Consider the following 20,581-nt stretch of genomic DNA (forward strand, 5'->3'; position numbering starts at 1 on the left):
GATACATGAGAAAAGCTAGAAAGAAAACTAAAGAAAAAAATGGAAATGGGAAAGTCTAGGACAGGGTCAGGAACCTATGGCTTGTGAGCCAGATGTGGCTCTTTTGAAGGCTGCATCTGGCTCGCAGAAAATCTTTAATAAAAAAAAATAGTGTTAAAAATATAAAACATTCTCATGTATTACAATCCATTTCTTACCACTCATATTCATGGTTGTGGGTGGCTAGAGCCAATCACAGCTGTCCTCCGGGACAACACCAAATTTTTACTGGATAATGCGTAATGTACACGGGTCGTTGTATGGCTCTCACGGAATTACATTTTAAAATATGTGGCGTTCATGGCTCTCTCAGCCAAAAAGGTTCCCGACCCCTGGTCTAGGAAGTAAGGTTCATAAATACCTAAATTCTGTAACTAATCGCACTCATTCTCGAGATTAAGCTGCCCACTCAGGCCTTTCTGAAGGTATTCCTGCACCATCAATAAACCCTTGCTTGGCTTGCTATACTTTGTTCGTTGCTTGAATTCTTTCTCTCAAGACAAGAATTGAGGTTTCACCAGTAACACTTCCACTTTAAGACATGCACAATAGAAGTCAGAATAGGGATGCTACAGGCTTATTGATCTAGCCTAGAAGAAGGCCCTGATTGGTTGGTGAGAGGAACTAACAGGAGACTGTGAAATTTTAAAGAAACTGATTGGTTAGCTTAAGGAAAGGTAGGCCTTCCCAGCCCTACAATATAAACACAGGCTTAGAAAAGCTCTCTCTCTCTTCCTGCTTGGAAATTAGCTCACCCTGCTCATTCATAGGTGATGACTCCAAGCAGCAGCCCTGCTGCGTGGACAGGCAGTTAGATGGTCTCCCAAGTACAGGCTTTGAGCAGGGCCGGGACTGGACTGAGCTTTGATAAAGGGTGAACCTTGGCACAGAAAATCTGGACTTCGGTTTTCATATTGGGCTTAGTTAAGACTAGACTGTCTTTCTTGGTGAGACAGAGGGAGATGAGGCATCACATACCTGTGATCAACCTTCTATCTTAACTCTGAATAAATTAAATCTTCCAGCCGAAGCCTAAGCTCCTCCAAATGCAGGTCCACTAAAATGCTTTTTATACAACACTATATACAGCCCCATGAGAACTGGCACCAGAACTAATATCACCTTCATTACTGTTACTTCAAAGATCACTTTCAATCCAGGCATGACTCTCAGTCCTTTTGTACTGGAATGGTCACATTGGTGGTATTTTTTAAAAAACAGAAATATTTTCATACTGTTTGGTAAACAGCCAGGTCTTGAGCCTCCTAATTTCCTCAGCTTCCCTGGCCACTTTGGCTCCTTCCTGGAACCCACAGCCTTCCCACGCACCAAGCTGGCATCTGGCCTTGCAGGTGATCTGCAGAGCTCTGCTCCAGCGCATGCGTGATGATAGTTGTAACTGCTCAGTGTCCCTGCTAAAATAAAAAAAAAATGTTTATAGATTATGAAAGGGGGGTACATCCTTTAGTGTCCCCCAGTCTTCCCTAATTTCTAGAATGCATTCAATTCCTTAATAGTCCTCTGGTTCAGGACTAGAGACACTGATAGGGGACAAAGGTCCCCAGCAGATTCCGAGCTTGGGGGTCAACTCGAGCTGCATCTACATGCTACTTTAATTAGGTGGCTGAGCTGGGGTCGTCCTTTTCACATTTTGCTACCAAGGTTTTATTTCTGAACCTCAGTGATCTCATTTGTGTGTTAGAGAGTAGTAATTTAAATACAAGGAACGGTGGTCAAAGTGACCAATGTATGTATGAAAAATAATTATTTGAAAGGATGCAATACAAGTGTTTACTCAGAATCAAAGGAAGAAAGAGCAACTAAGCCCTGTTGGGAAGAGCAAAACCAGAGCAGAGCTGGGTATTTCCGACCAGATATCTGGGCTCCAATTATATTCCCTTTCCCTGCACATGTTATTCAGATTTCTGGGACAGAGAATCTGACTGTGCTAGTCTGGGTCTCATGCCTGTCTCTGTCTCAAAGGCAGCTAGTCACTTTTAATGAGCAGCTCCACAAGAACCTCATGGAAAAGGGAAGGGAAATTTTCTCAAAGAAAAGAAAAAATGAACAATAACAAACAGGAGGTGTCTGTCCTCTAGACTTCAATCTTAGGGGCACCAGAGTATGTAAAAGATACAGATCAATTGCTTAACTTAATGCATAATGCAAACACTCAATAAAGAGATGCAAAGTATGAAATAAATGAAAATCCCATAAATAGGTAAATATGCCATCGGTACTATTAACTTTAGACAGGCTGGGTGTAATCCAGCCTGTGGCTAATCCGGGATTCCTTCTCTTCACCGAAGAATGAGGGAAAGGATAGTTTTCTTGGGTTGCTAATTCAATGACACAACATACATCAAGTACTTTATTTTGTTTATGCATATGGCTGTATCTATACAGCTACATATATATTTATATATCTTTATCTAACCCATGGAGGAATACATTTTAGGACTTTAAAAAATCATAATATTAGGCCCTGGCCGGTTGGCTCAGCGGTAGAGCGTCGGCCTGGCGTGCGGGGGTCCCGGGTTCGATTCCCGGCCAGGGCACACAGGAGAAGCGCCCATTTGCTTCTCCACCCCCCCCTCCTTCCTCTCTGTCTCTCCCTTCCCCTCCCGCAGCCAAGGCTCCATTGGAGCAAAGATGGCCCGGGCGCTGGGGATGGCTCCTTGGCCTCTGCCCCAGTCGCTAGAGTGGCTCTGGTCGCAGCAGAGCGATGCCCCGGAGGGGCAGAGCATCGCCCTCTGGTGGGCAGAGCGTCGCCCCTGGTGGGCGTGCCGGGTGGATCCCGGTCGGGCGCATGCGGGAGTCTGTCTGACTGTCTCTCCCCATTTCCAGCTTCAGAAAAATACAAAAAAAAAAAAATCATAATATTTGTCTGACCTGTGGTGATACAGTAAATAAATTATTGACCTTGAATGCTGAACTCGCTGGTTCGAAATCGTGGGCTTGCTTAATCAAGGCACATATGAGAAGCAACTACTACTATGAGTTGATGTTTCCTGCTCCCCACCCGCCTTTCTCTCTTGCTCTATCCTCTCTCTAAAATCAAGAAATAAAATCTTTTTTTTTTTAAATCATACTATCCATTATTAATTAAGTTTGAGGTTGTATTTATCTTTAGCCTTTCTTTCCGCCCCCTTCCATTTAAAAATATACTTTAACATCTACAAGCACATAGAACTGACATTCATTCCACACATACAAACAAAAAACTTGGCCGGCAGTCTTTGGGCAAGTATATTATTATGTCTCCCTCATCAGTATTTAAGGGTATCATCATTAATATTATTAATGGAAAAACCACTCACTGATTATTCAAAGTGGATATTTCCAGCTACACTTTACAGATGATGTCTAGATGGAAATAAAGAACCAGCTCATGAAATAGACCTCAGGGATGGGTGACTTGCACCTCTTTGTTGTGCTGCTTTCTGGGAATGAGAGCTCTTACTGATGTGAATAAGAACAATTTTTTTTTTTTTTACATTTCCATTGTCTTTCTTGGCAATTACTCCTTTGTCTTCCTAACTGTGGCCTATCTTGGCAAGGCACTTGGTACTTAATACGGAAGTAAGATCCTCGCTCTGCTCTGAGCTATTTGCCTTTGAAAGTAATTAAAGTACCAGATGTATTTCACAACAGAAGAGCACCACCCCCTCGACTCAGGTTCTTATGATATGTTTTCTTTGTTGATGTTCCCAGAATACAAGAGGAGAAAAATTACACAGAAATATCCTCCATTAACATTAAATCATATTGAAGTAAATTTGGGATGAAACTAAGTATGTCTCAGGATCAGGATAGTTTTTTCCTAACATCTACTTTCCATTTAATCCAGATTTGAAAATACAGCTAATTGTTTATCCCTCATTGCAAATACAGAAGTATTTAAAAGTGGTCTGATTTAATTGGTTAAATAAGTTATAGTGATATAAGCAGCCATTATTTAAAGACTATTGTATGTAGAAATTTTTTCAACATATTGTTAGGGGCAAAAAGGCTGGACACAAACAATTTATGCAATATACTCTCCATGTAATCATAAATATTTTTTTTCTTTTTTTTTTTTTTTCTATTTAGGAAACGGGGAGAGACAGTCAGACAGACTCCCACATGCGCCCGACCGGGATCCACCCGGCACACCCACCAGGGGCGACGCTCTGCCCACCAGGGGGCGATGCTCTGCCCCTCCGGGGCGTCGCTCTGCTGCGACCAGAGCCACTCTAGCGCCTGGGGCAGAGGCCAAGGAGCCATCCCCAGCGCCTGGGCCATCTTTTTGCTCCAATGGAGCCTCAGCTGTGGGAGGGGAAGAGAGAAACAGAGAGGAAGGAGGGGGTGGGGGTGGAGAAGCAAATGGGCGCTTCTCCTATGTGCCCTGGCCGGGAATCGAACCCGGGTCCCCCGCACGCCAGGCAGACGCTCTACCGCTGAGCCAACCGGCCAGGGCCATAAATATTTTTTAATTCTATATTAATTTGGTTCTTTATTTTCCAAATTTTCTACAAAAAGAATGTACACTTTATAAACATAAACATAATCAACTGCTGCTCTGTTTCTAAAGAATGTTCCCTTGCCCTTTAATCTAGCCTGTGTAAGGAGTATCATGGGACCTATTTTTAGGTTTCATTTCTTTAACCCTGCCATGGCACATGACTCTCCCTTGCGAGTCAGCCTGGCAGGGTTCCTTTCTTCCTTTCAATAAAGCCTATTACTCTGGTTGTTTCAAACTCCCATGGATTCTAACATTTGGTGCCGAAACCCGGGACAGGGTACCGGATGCCTGGACGATCCCCTTCACCAGCCAAACTTACTACCAGGGAAGCAGTGGGCAGCGGCAGCTCGTCCCGGGCTAACTCCCTGATTCTGCTTGGCTGTGTGAATGTAGGTTGATTGGCCGGTGATCTGACCCTGTCTCAAACCCCTGCTGGACCAGAAGGTAAGGAATTTGTACTCTTTCCCAATCTCCGGTAGGCTCCTCTCCTTCCCTTACCCTCACTCTACTCTCTGAGGTTCACAGTTTGGGAGGTTTCTGCTCCGAGCAGCCTGCTTCTACGGACTTCTTCGAAAGTCTAGGCACCTAGCCAGGTTGCTTTCTACTACTACTCTGGAACTGAGGTCTCCAGAGACGATAGGTTTCTTCACATCCCGCACCCTCTACTCTACTCAGAATAATTGAAAGAGTTTGAGGACGCTCTTCTCGTTCTTTATTCCCAGCATAACATGGGCTCCTCCCAACCTCAGGCCCCAGAGACTACTCCTTTGGGAGGCATCTTAAAAAAAAAAAAACCTCAATAATTTCTGCCACCGGACTGGAAAGGTCTCAGATATTCCTTTCTTCTACCTTTGCTCCTGTCCTTAATCTCTGTGCCACCTGTTCTACACGCAGGCCAATTTTTGGCCAAAACCTAAACCTCTACTCCTAATCTTTCCTTCTCTGTGGATTCCCAACTCTCTCCCCCTCCTGCCTGACCCCAGGAGAGCACCCCTCTCTCAGGAACCCTCTCTGGTCCCTCTACAAATCTCTTTCGCTGGAGACTCTTCCCTCCAGAAAGCCCCCTCCCTTCACGAATCCTGTTTCTCATTTACTTGAAAATACCAGTCTCTCTTTCTCCTCCCCTGCTGGCCAGGGGCCCCTCCCTTTTCCACTGTGTTCTTAAACCCCTCCTCCCCCCTCACAGGCTGCCGCTCCGCCTGTCTCTCCTTCGTCCCCTCTCCCCTCCTTAGAAGCTGCGGTTCCAGTTGCGGTGCCTGTCTCTCTTCTTTGACCCCTCCACACTGGCTTCAGCTGTATCTTACCAATTTCCCCCTCCCCACTGGCTCCAGTAGCAGTGCCCGTCTCTCCTTCACCCCAACCCCCCTCCCCACAGGCAATCACACCTTCCTCCCCTTCGTCCTCTCCCCTCTCCTCAGAGCTCTAAACCGTTTTGATTCCTCTGACCACGTGGTGCCACCACCAGCACTTTAATTTACCTCCTCCTCCTCCTGCAGATTCTGACCCTCCTTCTTTCCATCCAGCTGTTCACGCTGTCCATCCTTCTGCTTTTTCTCTTCCTCCCCTCTATGCTGACAACACCCTACCATCTCAAAAAACTTAAAAACGCAGAGTTGTCTATTAAGCTGTGTAAGTAATCTGTTTTGTCTCTTTGTTCTAAGGCCTTAAACCAATAATTAACCCCCCTCTTAAATCAAGGCTTACTCATCTCCACGGACTCTCCCTATAATACCCCCATCCTTTCTGTTCAAAAACCTTCAGGGGGTTATCACCTCGTACAAGACTACATCTAATCAATGAGGCAGTAGTTCCCCTCCATCCAGTAGTCCCTAATCTCTACAAATTACTGTCACACATTCCCTCAAACACCACTCACTTCACCATCCTAGACCTCAAGAATGCCTTCTTTACCATTCAGAATTTACAGGTTACTCAACAAACTGTTCAAAGACTGTCCAAGAGGCGCTTCCAGCATTACATCACCCAAGGACTTAATTTCATGCGGGCAGGTCCACACACCATGATCCTGACAACTCCCACTGCTGCTAAAGTAGAAAAATGACATGCTTTACTCCAACCACAAACCGGAACCTGGTTGGTCTACATATGGCGAATATATGAAGAAACTAAGGACTCTTTTAATCAGACTTTGGGAAAAGGGAAACTAGAGTAAGAAAAAAGCTTAAGTGTCACTAAGGGGTAAAGATTTTTAAATCAAGAGTTCTGACTAGAAAGGAATTGTATAGTTTTGATTATAGAAGGTATAAGGTATGGAAATACTTTTGAAAGAAAAAGGAAAAATCAAAGTGCATGAAAGCTAAAGGTTTATGTAAGTTGTAGAAGGTTTGTGCAGGTTGTAGGAGGTTTGTATAGAGAAAAAAGAATTTGAACAGTCAGAAAACTGGTTTTCAAAGAATGTTTGATTGGTCACCCTAGCTAACAATCCTCTACTCTCCCCAGTTATTTGGGCAGCTCCTTCCTCCACGCTGACCATCTGGAGCTCAGAAACAAAGAACGAAACCAACCCCTTATCCATCAATTCTCTATCCACCTCTCATCTTATATCCCCCAATCAGAGGCTTTCTACTTGTGTGGGATCAACACCTATATGTGTCTCCCTACTAATTGGACAGAAACCTGTACCCTAATCTATCTTACCCCAAATATCAACCTAATCCCACCCCTTGAGCCTCTTCGAGTTCCTAGTACACTACCCGTCAATCTAAGGACTAAACGAGCTATACAGGTAATTCCTCTTCTTGTTGCTTTAAAAATTTCTATAAAAATAGGTCTAGGGGCAGGGGGACTGGCCACTGCCCAGTCTTATTCCCACTTTCTCTCTCTCTGAAGCCCAGTAAATTCGTAAAAAACAAACCAAATCATGGAATCAGTGGTTTCGCACAAACTGGGTGTCTTGAGTATTGCATTTCATTAGTCCACTCACTCTCCTATCTATTTTTCTAACTTTTGGACCCTGCCTCTTACGTTTGTTCGCTAGTTTCTTACAGAATCACATGCAAACCTTCACCAATCAGTAAATTGGAAAAAATCTACCTAACCCTACACATCAACCCTGAAACCTGCCCTCATGAACAGAAAAATCTGGAACCCTATAAATACACCCCTATCTGACAAGAAGCCATCACTGCATCTCTCTACCCCTCACTGAGAGTAAGCCTTAGAGAGGCCATAACCCCTCACCACCCCTACTCAGCAGGAAGAAGTTACAGAAGATAATGATCTCCATCCCTTTTCCCTTGAGGCCTCTCTAGGAACCACTCTCTCTCTCTCTCTCTCTATATATATATATATATATATATACACACACACACACACACACACACACACACACACACACACACACACACATATATATCTCAGTATATATCAAATAGTCGGGAATCTTAGGCTTCATTTCTTTACCCTGCCATGGTGCACGACTCATCCTTTGAGTCAGCCCGGCAGGGTTCCTTTCTTCCTTTCAATAAAGCCTGTTACTCTGGTCTTTTCAAAATCCCATGAATTCTAACACCTACACATTCTTGGAAGTCTAGAATGGGACAGAAGTCAAAGGTCAAAAGATGAAGTGTCAAGGGCCAGAAATCAAAGGCCTAGGGTTAGAAGCACAGGTTGAATGTCAAGGGTGAAAAGACAGAGGTCCAAGGTCAAGCGTCAATAGTCAGCAGGGGAAAAGGTTCAGAGTCATGGGAAAAGAGGAGAAGATGTGACATGGCAAGACTGACGTGTCTAAGTCAGTGTGATGAGTATTGTAGATACAGGCACCAGAAATATAGTGTGAATCATCATGCCAGCCTTTTCCTGGAATCCAGCTAAGGTGCTTTGTACTCAGGATAGTTAAGTAGGTATGTAATAGAGAAATACAAAAGAGCCTGTAAACTGGGGTTAGGGTCAGGGTTTATTGTTGAGATTTAAGGTCGAGGTCAGGGTGAGTTTTTGGGTCAGCATACAGGGTCAAGTTGTAAGATCTGGTCTGAGGTTAGGGGTCAAAGATCAAAACTTAGCATTCTGAGGTCAAGGATCAAAGACCAAGGATCAATGACCAAAGGGCAGGGGTCAGAGGTAAAGGGTTAAGTGCCAGAAACCAATGGTCAAATTACAGGGTAAAAAGTCAACATTCAAAAGTCAAAGGTATGGCATGTACAGACACAGCTTTATAAAAAAACTTCAGCTGCCCAGTGGGCATTGTGGCTTCCACTGAGGACAATTTTTCTACCTAAAATCATTCTCATTTTTATTACAATGACTGTATTAAGTTCAGTTTTGATTAGACCTGGTTATTTGCATTAACATAAAAAGAATAGCAACTGATTATATAGGCTTTTAAATTTGTTTTGCTGGAATCTTGTAAGTAATTTTTAAACTGAGCTTTAATTTACCCTTCTGGGTGAAGAAGTTAAGTCCCAAGTCGCCATTCCACTTTACCTGAATACCTATAAGGCTGGGTAGATTTCTCAAGTTCCTAAGGTCCCCCAAAAGGTTTCAAGGTTCCCTCTTTGCCATCTTTCAAAACAGCAACCTTTGTTCCTTGCCTAGAAAGACTGCCACAAACCACAGGGGTGAGCAAGGTATTAGGCCACTTAGTGGGCTCACCAGCTTTGAAAGCCAGTCTCACTTTTTTAAAGATTTCTGGTCATACTCAGAGTTTAAGCATGTCTCTTTCAGACATGACATTTCAGTCAAGGTCTTGGTTGATCAAACCAAAATTGGAAATTGGCCTTATGCTCTCTATTCAAAGAAAACAGATTCTTAATAAATTTATGCAAATAAATGTATTGCCATGACATACTCATTAAGAAGTACCAGATTTTGGAAGTAGCAGGTAGGGGGAAAAATATAAAGTAAAAGGAAAATTGAGGTCCTTTAACAGTAAAAAGAACCAACTTCAATTCTGTGTTAGACAGCTAAAATGTAAGGAATTAGTATTCCTTAGACAGGCAAACCCACACTTTTAAGAGGCATACTTTCATGAGACATTTTTTATAAAGCAAAACTCGCAAAACTTAGTTAAAATTGGTTAAATTATTTGATTAGGTAAAATGAGACGGTGCGGTTTTTCTTTTGATAAGCTACATGTTTCTGGACGGTTCCCAAACGTGGAGCCTTTCCCTACATCCAACTTTGTAAAGGACACATGAACTTGAGTCATTCCCACAGGCCCTCTTGCTTACTCCTGCAGGGGGCAGAGCAGGTCCAGTATCAGACACTTGTTAAATCCTAGAGGAGGTAGAGGTGGATGAGAAGGAAGTATTGGGGTTTCCCATTCTGACTCTGTATGTGGAGGTTTCATTGCCTGTCTTCAGACAAGAGACACTTCCTTTCCTGAGGAAGTTGGTAGCTAAGGGTCTCTACGGGCATCCCCCAACTTCCCTAGCTCAGCATCATATGGTCAGTGCCTAGGATTAACATAAGACCCCCAAAGCCAACCTCCCGCCCCTATAATGGATTCCAGAGATGTGCAATTGAGCCTATGAATGCTTCGTCCTTCTAGCAAGTTAAGCTATATGGGATGTTGCAGTTTCTTACTGAAGCACACTTTCTAATAAATATAGTCCTAATAAATATAGTTCTCTGCTCTCCTTCCCCATCAACATCTAGCCACCTGCCCACATTAGCAAAGGGAATCCTAGTGAAACAAGCCAGGCAGGAAATCTGCTTTCAGGGTGGCTCCTCGGGCCCACAGGCAGAGGGAAGATTTCCCTCCCGTGTTTCCACGCCAGCAGGGACCAGAGGGGTGGCAACCAGTCAGGTCTGCCCTGCGCGCTGAACATTGTGATTCTCCTCCCTGCATCTAGGTTGGAATAGTGTGAAATAATTCACAGTGGAAGGCCACCTCTGGACTGAAACCAAAGGGAAAACAAATCTGAACACCGGAAGGAAGAAGTCCTGGACCTGGCGATGGCGAGTGAGCAGCACAGCTGTTCTGCTGGCTGGCATATCGGAGCCGCTCCTTGCCTGTGGCCAAGGTCTCTGCAATCAGAGCTGTGTGGGCTGGGGAGCCGGGCAGGAAGGACCAGAGCCGCCCTGAGACTCCTCCCTCTGGGGCTGACCTGGCAGTAAGGCAGAGCTGTCACAGGGGACAGAAGCCCAGGCTCTCGTTCCCAGAGCCAGGCCCCCAGGGCATTGTCTTGAGAAGAAACAACACTTGGCTTCCTGTCTGAATTTGACCTGAATAGGGAGACAGGCACCCTCTGGTGCTGCACTGATCCCTGCTGAAATAGACTATGTCTCCCCGCGTTTGTCGTTTGGGTACAAACATCTCCGATAAAACAAGGAGCTTCCTATGTCCACACAGAGGGCCTGGCACTGGCAGAAGCTCCCGGCCTCATTAGGATGCGTGTTTACAATGCTACACAGGACTCGCCTGAAACACAGAAGCTGGCTCACGCTGTCCAGCTTTTCCTCCTCATTTCTCCCTTGGAAATAGCACGGAGCTTGCTCTCCACAAGGCTCTGCGTGAGTTCCCACTATTCTATGAGACTTGTTCCATAAACCTGCCGACTGGAACCGGAAACTAAAGCAGATGAATGGACCCGAGGGGACGGCATAGCATGCGTTGTGCCCCAGACAACTTCATTACTTTAATTACCCAGGAAAATATAAATAGTTTGGCAGGGTAGGGACCTCATTCCTCAGCCTACGCGGCAGCAGTGGCCGGATGAGATGGTTCCACATCCTGCTACTTAATTGCCCTAAAAGTATTGTTTCCGTGGAACAGATCCATTGAGTTTTATGTGTAGGTGGTGGATGTCCTTGGAAGTGACAGAGGGGCTGGTCTTCAGACACTCAGAGGAGTGGGAAAGGAAACGGAAATGAGTGTTTATTAGACCTCCTGCGTGCCATTATTCCACTCACTGAAGAGTTAGTGTGTACCTACTAGGTGTCAAGCACCATTCTAGGCACCAGAATGTGACAGATGAAGGAGGGTCATGATGCTGATGATCTGAATGGGTTAGGAGGAACAAGGAGAAGTAATAATAATAATAACAATAATGAATCCATGGGCACAGTCTTTCTAAATGTTGAGAAATGAAAAACTCAGGATGTGAGAACAGATCATGCCAGGAGATAAAAGGGAATGTAAAAAATGTTGTAAAGCAGGAACCGGCCAGCATGTCGTTCAAGGCTGGCGAATCAGGTGAGCTGAGCAGATGGCACTAATACCACATTCGGGAGCTGAGCTCTGCCGCTTCCTAATCGTGTGAATGCAGAAGAATCACTTTATACTTCTTTCCATCAGTTTCTACGTGATGGCATATGATTAATATTGCTCCCCTTACTATGTTTTTTTTTGTTTGTTTGTTTTTTTGTATTTTTTTGAAGCTGGAAACGGGGAGAGACAGTCAGACAGACTCCCGCATGCGCTCGACTGGGATCCACCCGGCACGCCCACCAGGGGCGAAGCTCTGCCCACCAGGGGGCGATGCTCTGCCCCTCCGGGGCATCGCTCTGCCGCAACCAGAGCCACTCTAGCGCCTGGGGCAGAGGCCAAGGAGCCATCCCCAGCGCCCGGGCCATCTCTGCTCCAATGGAGCCTCCGCTGCGGGAGGGGAAGAGAGAGACAGAGAGGAAGGAGGGGGTGGGGGTGGAGAAGCAAATGGGCGCTTCTCCTATGTGCCCTGGCCGGGAATCGAACCCAGGTCCCCCGCACGCCAGGCCGACGCTCTACTACTGAGCCAACCGGCCAGGGCATCCCTTACTATATTTTTTTAAAGTCAATTTGCAGAATATCTATTGACCCCTTCATACCTGACCAAGATAAAGGTCAAAATAAGTGATATTAATTATCTGACATTATTATTACTCTAATATCTTCCCTTGCCTTCTACAATATCCTACACACCAAAAGCCATTAGTCTCTAACTGTGTTATTTTTCTGCAATGCTACCTCTCATCCTGAATGCCATACATAAAACACTCTCCCAACCACCCCGCCCTCCTCTCTATCAGCCTGCTCTGAGGTTTGATCATTCTTGATATCTTCTGAATGACTCACATTTGACCCTGTCAACCTCAGCTTATATTTTTTCCCCCAGTGTTAGACATATCAGGGTAGATCTCAAAATTTTATAGGTTCGATGACTCTAAGGTTTTGGGGATTTTTGGCAAGGAAGGTAACTCCCATTCCAGGTAAAATGTACAATTTTAATACAGAAACTAGTTGCAAAGATATGGGAGGAGATGAAATACCAATCAATAGGCAACTCAAAATTAAAAATTGGTTGTGGGGATCAAATGAGAGAACTGGAGTTTCTAGAGTCCAGGAGATTGGCCACCTGGATGAAGCATAAATAGTGGGAGATGGGCAAGAAGAGAGGCGATATCAAGCCAGAAGAGAATGCAGATTCTCCAGAATCAGTGCAGAAATTTCATAGCATGAAAAATAATTCAAGATCTCCATCCTTTTCTCTCCTAACAAACTCTTGATACAGATTGCCTTTGGTCAAACCTAGCTGGAGGCCAGATGGAAAGGGAGTGTCTGTGATGCAGTTTGTAGAGGTGAATGCCCTGAGACATGGAGTGGAGTGGGCAATGGGCAAGAATACACCTGCACACAAACCATATGAACAACGTAAAAACATGCCAGAGCTGCCACACCACACGCTGCACACCACAACCTGAGTGTTCTGCTGGGACATTTCTGCAGCCCACAGAGGCACCCTGGGACTTCAGCATATACCTAAGACATAACTCATCCTCAGACAAGGGCCCAATATCCCTACCTGCCCGGGGAGAGGGACAGTTTTGAGGACTGTACTTTGTTAGTTCCTCAGCTTCTCCTTCTAAGCTGAGTTAGCCCTAGGTTTTAGCTGGTGACCTGGAGCCTTGGAAATGGTATTCCGCAATCCCAACATGAGAAAGCTGATGAACTGAGATCCGGAAGGCATAAGGAATCCCAAGCAGCACAGCCATAAATTGAGTGACAGGGTATGAGATGCAAAGATATGTCCAAGAAATTATTCTCATGTTAGCAGAAATTAAAGTGATTTTTGGCATCAGTACTAATCATTCCTATAGCAATAGAAACTACCCTTCTTCCTGGACACATTTATGCCCCAGACCTTGACTGCCAGACACCCCAGTGCAGTATCAGCACCAACAGTAGCACAAGCAGTGTAATTAGGTGCGGCTCTAACGCCCACATGTCTCCATTCACCTGAGTGTCAGATCAGCACACTGAGCTGGATCCAGAAGGAAGAAAAGGGTGGAGTTATTAATGCAGCTGCAAGGACTACTCAGGAGTCTGTGATAATACATATTATTACAAATATGCTACCTGTGCATCTGTGCATTATATAAATGTACATTTTATATAATTCTCTTTCATTGTATTTAAATTGCTATAGATTAGCATTCACATCCCAACTTTAGAGATGCCAACATAGAAAACAAATGCATCTATCAGACATTGATACTTAATAGTATATATAATTACACATATAAGAAATACCTACAAAATTTACTTTATATCAGGCACTACCGCAAGTGCTTTTTCAATAATTAATCCTGATAACAAATTTAGGAGGAGAGGGCAGGTGCTTTGTTGATTTCCATTTTATAGATGATGAAAACAGGGTTAAGAAACTGCCTAAATTTGCAGAAATAAGTAATGGACTGGATCCAATCTCCAAACTCACGCTCACTTCCCTTTGTTTACACTTCTTCCACGTGTGACACTTATTCAGAGCTTCCAAAAACTGTGGGGGCTGAGGAAGATTTTAAATAGGGGAACATGAAGAGGACAGAGCTACTTAGTCATTTAGTCTTTTTGTTTTGTTACTGTGAATCAATCGTGACAGCCAGCATGAACGTGCCCACACACACACACACCCCTCACACTCCTCACACAGGTACACACAATGATGTGGTTGAAGTAAAGTTGGATTACATATACCTGTTTAATCATGATGATGTCTGTTTAGACAATCTCTGACTTACGGTGGTCTGACTTACAATTTTTCTATTTTTCTATGACATGCAAGCAATACCCACAATAAATAAGAAATGTTCAACATGTTATTATTAAATAGGCTTCTTGTTAGTTGATTTTGCCCAGCTTTAAGCTAATGTAAGTGTTCCAAGAATGTTTAAGGTAGGCTAGTATAAGCTGTAGTGTTTACTAGGTCAGGTATAGTAAATAAATATAAATATTTTTAAATTTTATTTATTTATTTATTTTTTACAGAGACAGAGAATGAGTCAGAGAAAGAAATAGACAGGGACAGACAGACAGGAACAGAGAGAGATGAGAAGCATCAATCATTAGTTTTTTATTGCGTGTTGCAACACCTTAGTTGTTCATTGATTGCTTTCTCATATGTGCCTTGACTGTGGGCCTTCAGCAGACTGAGTGTCCCCTTGCTCGAGCCAGTGACCTTGGTTCAAGTTGGTGGGCTTTTGCTCAAACCAGACGAGCCCGCACTCAAGTTGGCGACCTCGGGGTCTCGAACCTGGGTCCTCTGCATCCCAGTTCGATGCTCTATCCACTGCACCACTACCTGGTCAGTGTAGTAAATGAATATTTAACTTACAATATTTTCTATGTAGGATGGGTTCATCCAGACTTAATGCCATAAGTCAATGAGCATCTGTATTTGGTTGGTGGGCCAGGACTATGCACCTCACATTAATATATATAACCCACCACACATATTCCAGTGGTCTGCATTTGAGTACCCAATCCATGTTTTCTTAGTGAGTGAGCAAATTAATAAATTAAGCAGTTGTATATACAAGAGGTGCAATGATGCAGGGCACAGAGCGTCTAAGAGACTGCTCCTAGCTCTATTAGAACCTAGCGAATTAGTCAACATATATAGGTATAAGCAGAAGGAAATGACAACTGGAAGTTAAATCTTTTTTAATCGTACTGGGTTACTTACAACATGCGGGATGTTTTTATACATTGTTCTCTAGCTAAAATGATTCAGAACTTACAATTCATCCTTATGAGCAAATTAGGCTATTAATAATTCAGTCACATTTCTCAGTGGTCTTGTTTGTTCCTCCTTGTGGGTGAGCAGAAACTGCTTTCTGAAAAGATGGGGGCCATTTTTACCTAAGAGCATCAGCTCAATTTCTGTAATTACACACAATGGTAAATATTATATTTTATTTATTTATTTATTTATTTATTTATTTATTTATTTCAGAGAGGAGAGAGAGAGTGAGAGAGAGAGAGAAAGGGGGGGAGGAGCAGGAAGCATCAACTCCCATATGTGCCTTGACCAGAGAAGTGCCTGGTTTTGAACCAGTGATGCTTTATCCACTGCACCATCACAGGTCAGGCCAAACAGTGTTTTATATATATATATTTTATTTATTTATCCATTTTTAGAGAGGAGAGAGAGAGAACCAGAGAGAGAGAGAGAGAGACAGAGAGAGGAGAGAGAGACAGAGAGAGAAGGGGAGAGGAGCTGGAAGCATCAACTCCCATATGTGCCTTGACCTTGACCAGGCAAGCCCAGGGTTTTGAACTGGTGACCTCAGCATTTCCAGGTCAACGCTTTATTCACTGCGCCACCACAGGTCAGGCTCTATGGTAAATATTTACTCGCTAAGTGCCGAGTGTTATTTCCTAAACACTTTCTAAAGCACGGACACAGGTCATTCTTTTCTTTTCATGCCCATTTGACATCTGTTTTCTTTTGTATATATCCATCGATGCTTTCTTGTTTGGAGTTCTAATGATTGCTGCAGCTCTTTGGGTTGCAAAATACAGTATAGCTTTGAGGATGTAGATCTAAAATGAAGTGAGGGCAGGCTCTCAGAGGGCTGCGTGTAGGGAAAGTGAGGACCTCAAGCCCTGGCTCTGTCATCCACTCTGAGAACAAATTTCTGAGTTCATGCACTTATGGTTCAAATAAATTCTGTATAGTGCATAAAAAATAATAGAGGCAGCACCTTCATCAACAACAACACTAATTTCTCATTTCAGATTTCTTATGCCAGATGTGGGGTCCTTCTGTTCCTAAAATCTCTGCCTTTCTGTAATGTTGTGTTTGGTCTGCCTCCAAGGTGGAGAAACTCCCATCTAAGCTATGGGCTTGGTGTGTTCTGATGACATAATACACACATTTCAAACCCATGTTCACGTTTTCTTTTTATATTGTACATGTATTAGTTGGCTGACTCATCTTGTAGTCATAGGATAAGAGCACAAATCATCATATAACCTTCAATGTTTACAATCCTTCTCCAAGTGTGTCAGTATATAGATACAGACTTGGAGGGGAGAGGTGGTATCAATTTCAATTGAGACCTTCAGAAACATGAATTCGAATAGTATTTTATTTATTTTTTTATTTTTATTTTTATTTTTTATTTTTTGTATTTTTCTGAAGTTGGAAGCGGGGAGGCAGTCAGACAGACAGACTCCCGCATGCACCCGACTGGGATCCACCCGGCATGCCCACCAGGGGGCGATGCTCTGCCCATCTGGGGCATCGCTCTGCTGCAACCAGAGCCATTCTAGCGCCTGAGGCAGAGGCCATGGAGCCATCCTCAGTGCCCAGGCCAACTTTGCTCCAATGGAGCCTCGGCTGCGGGAGGGGAAGAGAGAGACAGAGAGGAAGGAGAGGGGGAGGGGTAGAGAAGTAGATGGGCGTTTCTCCTGTGTGCCCTGGCCGGGAATCAAACCCAGGGCTCCTGCACGCCAGGCTGACGCTCTACCACTAAGCCAACCAGCCAGGGTTTGAATAGTATTTTAGACCAAGCACATAGGATCCTTAAGTTCTGTCCCCGACCTTCTCTAAATTTCTGCAGTTTTGTTTCTCCCTCCCCTAATATTATTTGCTCCCAATCTTTTCTTCCCTTCTCCTGCTCTGACAATAAACTTCAATCCTAAGTGATAAGGCGAAGTTGCTGCGCTGGGCCATTTAAACTTGTGTTTCTTTAGCCACCAGGAACTTAGAACCAAGTTGAGGATCAACTCTGATAATGAACTACTCTCACAGATTGACAATCTATCTAACTTATTACTTTCTATTTGTTTTGATTCATAAAATTCACCAATACATCTGATATTTTTGGCCTTTTTTTTTTACAGAGACAGAGGGAGAGTCAGAGAGAGGGACAGATGGACAGGGACAGACAGACAGGAAGAGAGAGATGAGAAGCATCAATCATTAGCTTTTCGTTGTGAATTGCTACACCTTTAGTTGTTCATCGATTGCTTTCTCATATGTGCCTTGACCGTGGGCCTTCAGCAGACCGAGTAAGCCCTTGCTCGAGCCCGAGACCTTGGGCCCAAGCTGGTGAGCCCTTTGCTCAAACCAGATGAGCCCACGCTCAAGCTGGCGACCTCAAGATCTCGAACCTGGGTCCTCAGCATCCCAGTCCGATGCTCTATCCACTGCGCGACCACCTGGTCAGGCTTTTTTGGCCTTCTTAATTGGATGCAGATATCTATCTTGCTATAAGATACCAATCCTTTGTGGTGAGAAATTAAAACTGTGCTGAGTTGCTTCCATAGCTAAGCTGTAACTGCAAGTAATGTAGTTCAGAAAAGTCAACTAGGGAAGGTCTCAGAGACAGTGAAGATATGTACCAAATCTCTGTATAAAATACCAAGAGTTTAAATACTCCTTTTATAGATGTTATATTTAAAATATTACAGAAATTTTCATCTACTTGTGACCTAAGAAAACATCACAATTGTCATATTATTCATGCTAAAATTGAAGAAGGATAATAATCTGTCCAATGTGGCTCTGGTTAGTCATCTGATAGGAATAGAGAGGGACAGATAGACAGGGACAGACAGACAGGAACAGAGAGATGAGAAGCATCAATCATCAGCTTTTCATTGTGAATTGCTACACCTTTAGTTGTTCATTGATTGCTTTCTCATATGTGCCTTGACTGTGGGCCTTCAGCAGACCGAGTAAGCCCTTAGGTTCTGTCCCCAACAAACTATGGCCCGCAGGCCGCATGTGGCCCCCTGAGGCCATTTATCTGGCCCCAGCTGCAATTCCGGAAGGGGCACCTCTTTCATTGGTGGTCAGTGAGAGGAGCACTGTATGTGGCGGCCTCCAATGGTCTGAGGGATAGTGAACTGGCCCCCTGTGTAAAAAGTTTGGGGACCCCTGGACTAGAGGCTAGGATTAAAACCCTTGGTGTGTTTCCTTTCCCTAATTCAGCTCTTCCCAAGCTATGTTTCACTAGCAACAATATTATGTATTATACTAATTATATTTTATGTTATATCTACCTCTTGGAGAAATATTACAAGAGGTAAACTAGCTTAAAATCCAGAATTGATTCTCAACTCAAGAACACCTGGTAACATCTTGGAGAAATATTAGTGTTATAAAAATACAATTGGAGAAAGTCACATTAGAACATCACCAGATCACTATGGGACGGTGGTTGTAGTTCTGACTGGTTCCAGGGTACAGACCTGCCCACTAGTCCTGGATTCAAAAGTCTCATTTCTGTTATGCACAAAGCTTAGTCAACTCATTGTGGTATTAATTCTTAAATTCTCAAAGCCTGTTTCTTTGTTAAAATAAAATGAGAATAATAAAAATTTTATGGGCTTGTTTGGAAAATTAAAGAATATGTATAAAATGCCTAAGTGCCTCAGTAATTGTCGTTATTGTTCCTACTTTCCTTATTCCCACCGGCTGCTGGCCCCACACAAGGACACACGCGGCTGCATCTACCCTCTACTGAAGTTCGAGCCTGGTTTGCCCCCTATGACAAATGGTCATTGATCTTTATACAAAACTTCTCCAAATCCTGTTAACCCTCATCCAGCACTGTCCTCTCAGCAGCAGAGACACTGACCTTGCAAATGATGAGAGAGGGACAATTAGCCACGCTCTTAAGTCATCCAGATCATCATACCGGTCACTTTAATGTGAGGTGATAAATCTGTGAATTTTATGAGGCTTACCCTGCAGATCCTAACCTAAAATATGCCGTGGAAAGAGAGCAGAGAGCCAGGGGAAGTGCTACCTGAAATGTAAAATATGACCCTCACAAACCTAGCTCCATCCCACCACCCATGCTCAGGTAAGAATGAATGGGTATCTTCAACACACACATCCACAGAACAATTTCACCTTCTCTCTTGCCCTCTACTATTCCTCATTTATGGTTTGAGGCTTTCCCAAAGCAGTATAAGACAAATACCATTGAGGTATATAACTCTCTATTGGAAAAACTGATGCATATCTAAACGGTTAACTCTTGAGGTCCTTTTCTCCTGTTAATTATAACAGATTCCGTCAGCAGCTCAAACCGGTTCCGATGAGTGTGGGCTATGGCAGAGGCCTGAGACACTCAGCCCTGACCTGAACTTTCCCGGAATTGTCGCCCTTCACACCGCAGAGCCTCCTCCTCCCCAAAGCAGCTTTCTTGTCTGGTCTGCTCTGCCTCTGTCAGCAATCCCCAGAGTAGTCTGTCCTATTTCCTCTCTCCATATCACCTGAGGGTTGACTTGCCCTCTTGATTCCCTGGCGTGATCATCTTCCCTGTAAACTAACAACATATTCATTCAGAACACATTGGCAGTTATTAGCAAGCAAAACACTTCAGCAATGTTAGATAGTAAGGAAGATCAGAAAAAAAAAGGTAACGAATGTGCTAATCCAAATCTGCCCTTTCATTGGAAAAATAAAGAGCGTTTCTTACCTTTTCTCCTTAAGCTCAGCTGTGTAGGAGTCTGTGGTTGTAAGGGCGGATCAATGCAGGCGACTCCCGGTAGAGGCACACCACGGCTCGCTTGGAGCCTGGTAATAGAAGAGTTTCGTTATTTCAGATTTCTTTTCAGAATTGACCAAATAAGCCAAATATTTCTACTTGAGTTGATTTCTCAGCTATAAAGGATCTCCGAAGCTGAGTTCTCTGCAGTGGGCGTGAACACAAAGAAGCTCAGGATAATTTCTAAACCTGAAGTTTTAAGAAACCTCCTAGAAGACTAACCTGACTATTTCAATCACCTGCCTTTCGGCAAAGATTTTAACTGCAGAGGAAACTCCTGTTGCTCCTGGGTTGGCTTTGAATTCCCTGGTC

At 43.8% G+C, this 20,581-nt stretch overlaps 1 long non-coding RNA gene across 1 annotated transcript in view; it reads right to left on the minus strand.

The window, feature by feature from the left end:
* The window catches only part of LOC136384849 (uncharacterized), a 37,098-nt gene extending 16,731 nt beyond the window's left edge, over nucleotides 1-20,367 (minus strand). Inside the window, exons 1-2 of the long non-coding RNA XR_010747662.1 lie at nucleotides 20,201-20,367; nucleotides 1,275-1,454 (exon numbers count right to left, since the gene is read on the minus strand). This is a non-coding gene — a long non-coding RNA (uncharacterized lncRNA). The remainder of the gene's footprint in view (nucleotides 1-1,274; nucleotides 1,455-20,200) is intronic.
* Nucleotides 20,368-20,581: the final 214 nt, after the last annotated feature.

The sequence above is a fragment of the Saccopteryx leptura genome, chromosome 13, assembly GCF_036850995.1.
Source record: "Saccopteryx leptura isolate mSacLep1 chromosome 13, mSacLep1_pri_phased_curated, whole genome shotgun sequence".
NCBI lineage: Eukaryota > Metazoa > Chordata > Mammalia > Chiroptera > Emballonuridae > Saccopteryx > Saccopteryx leptura.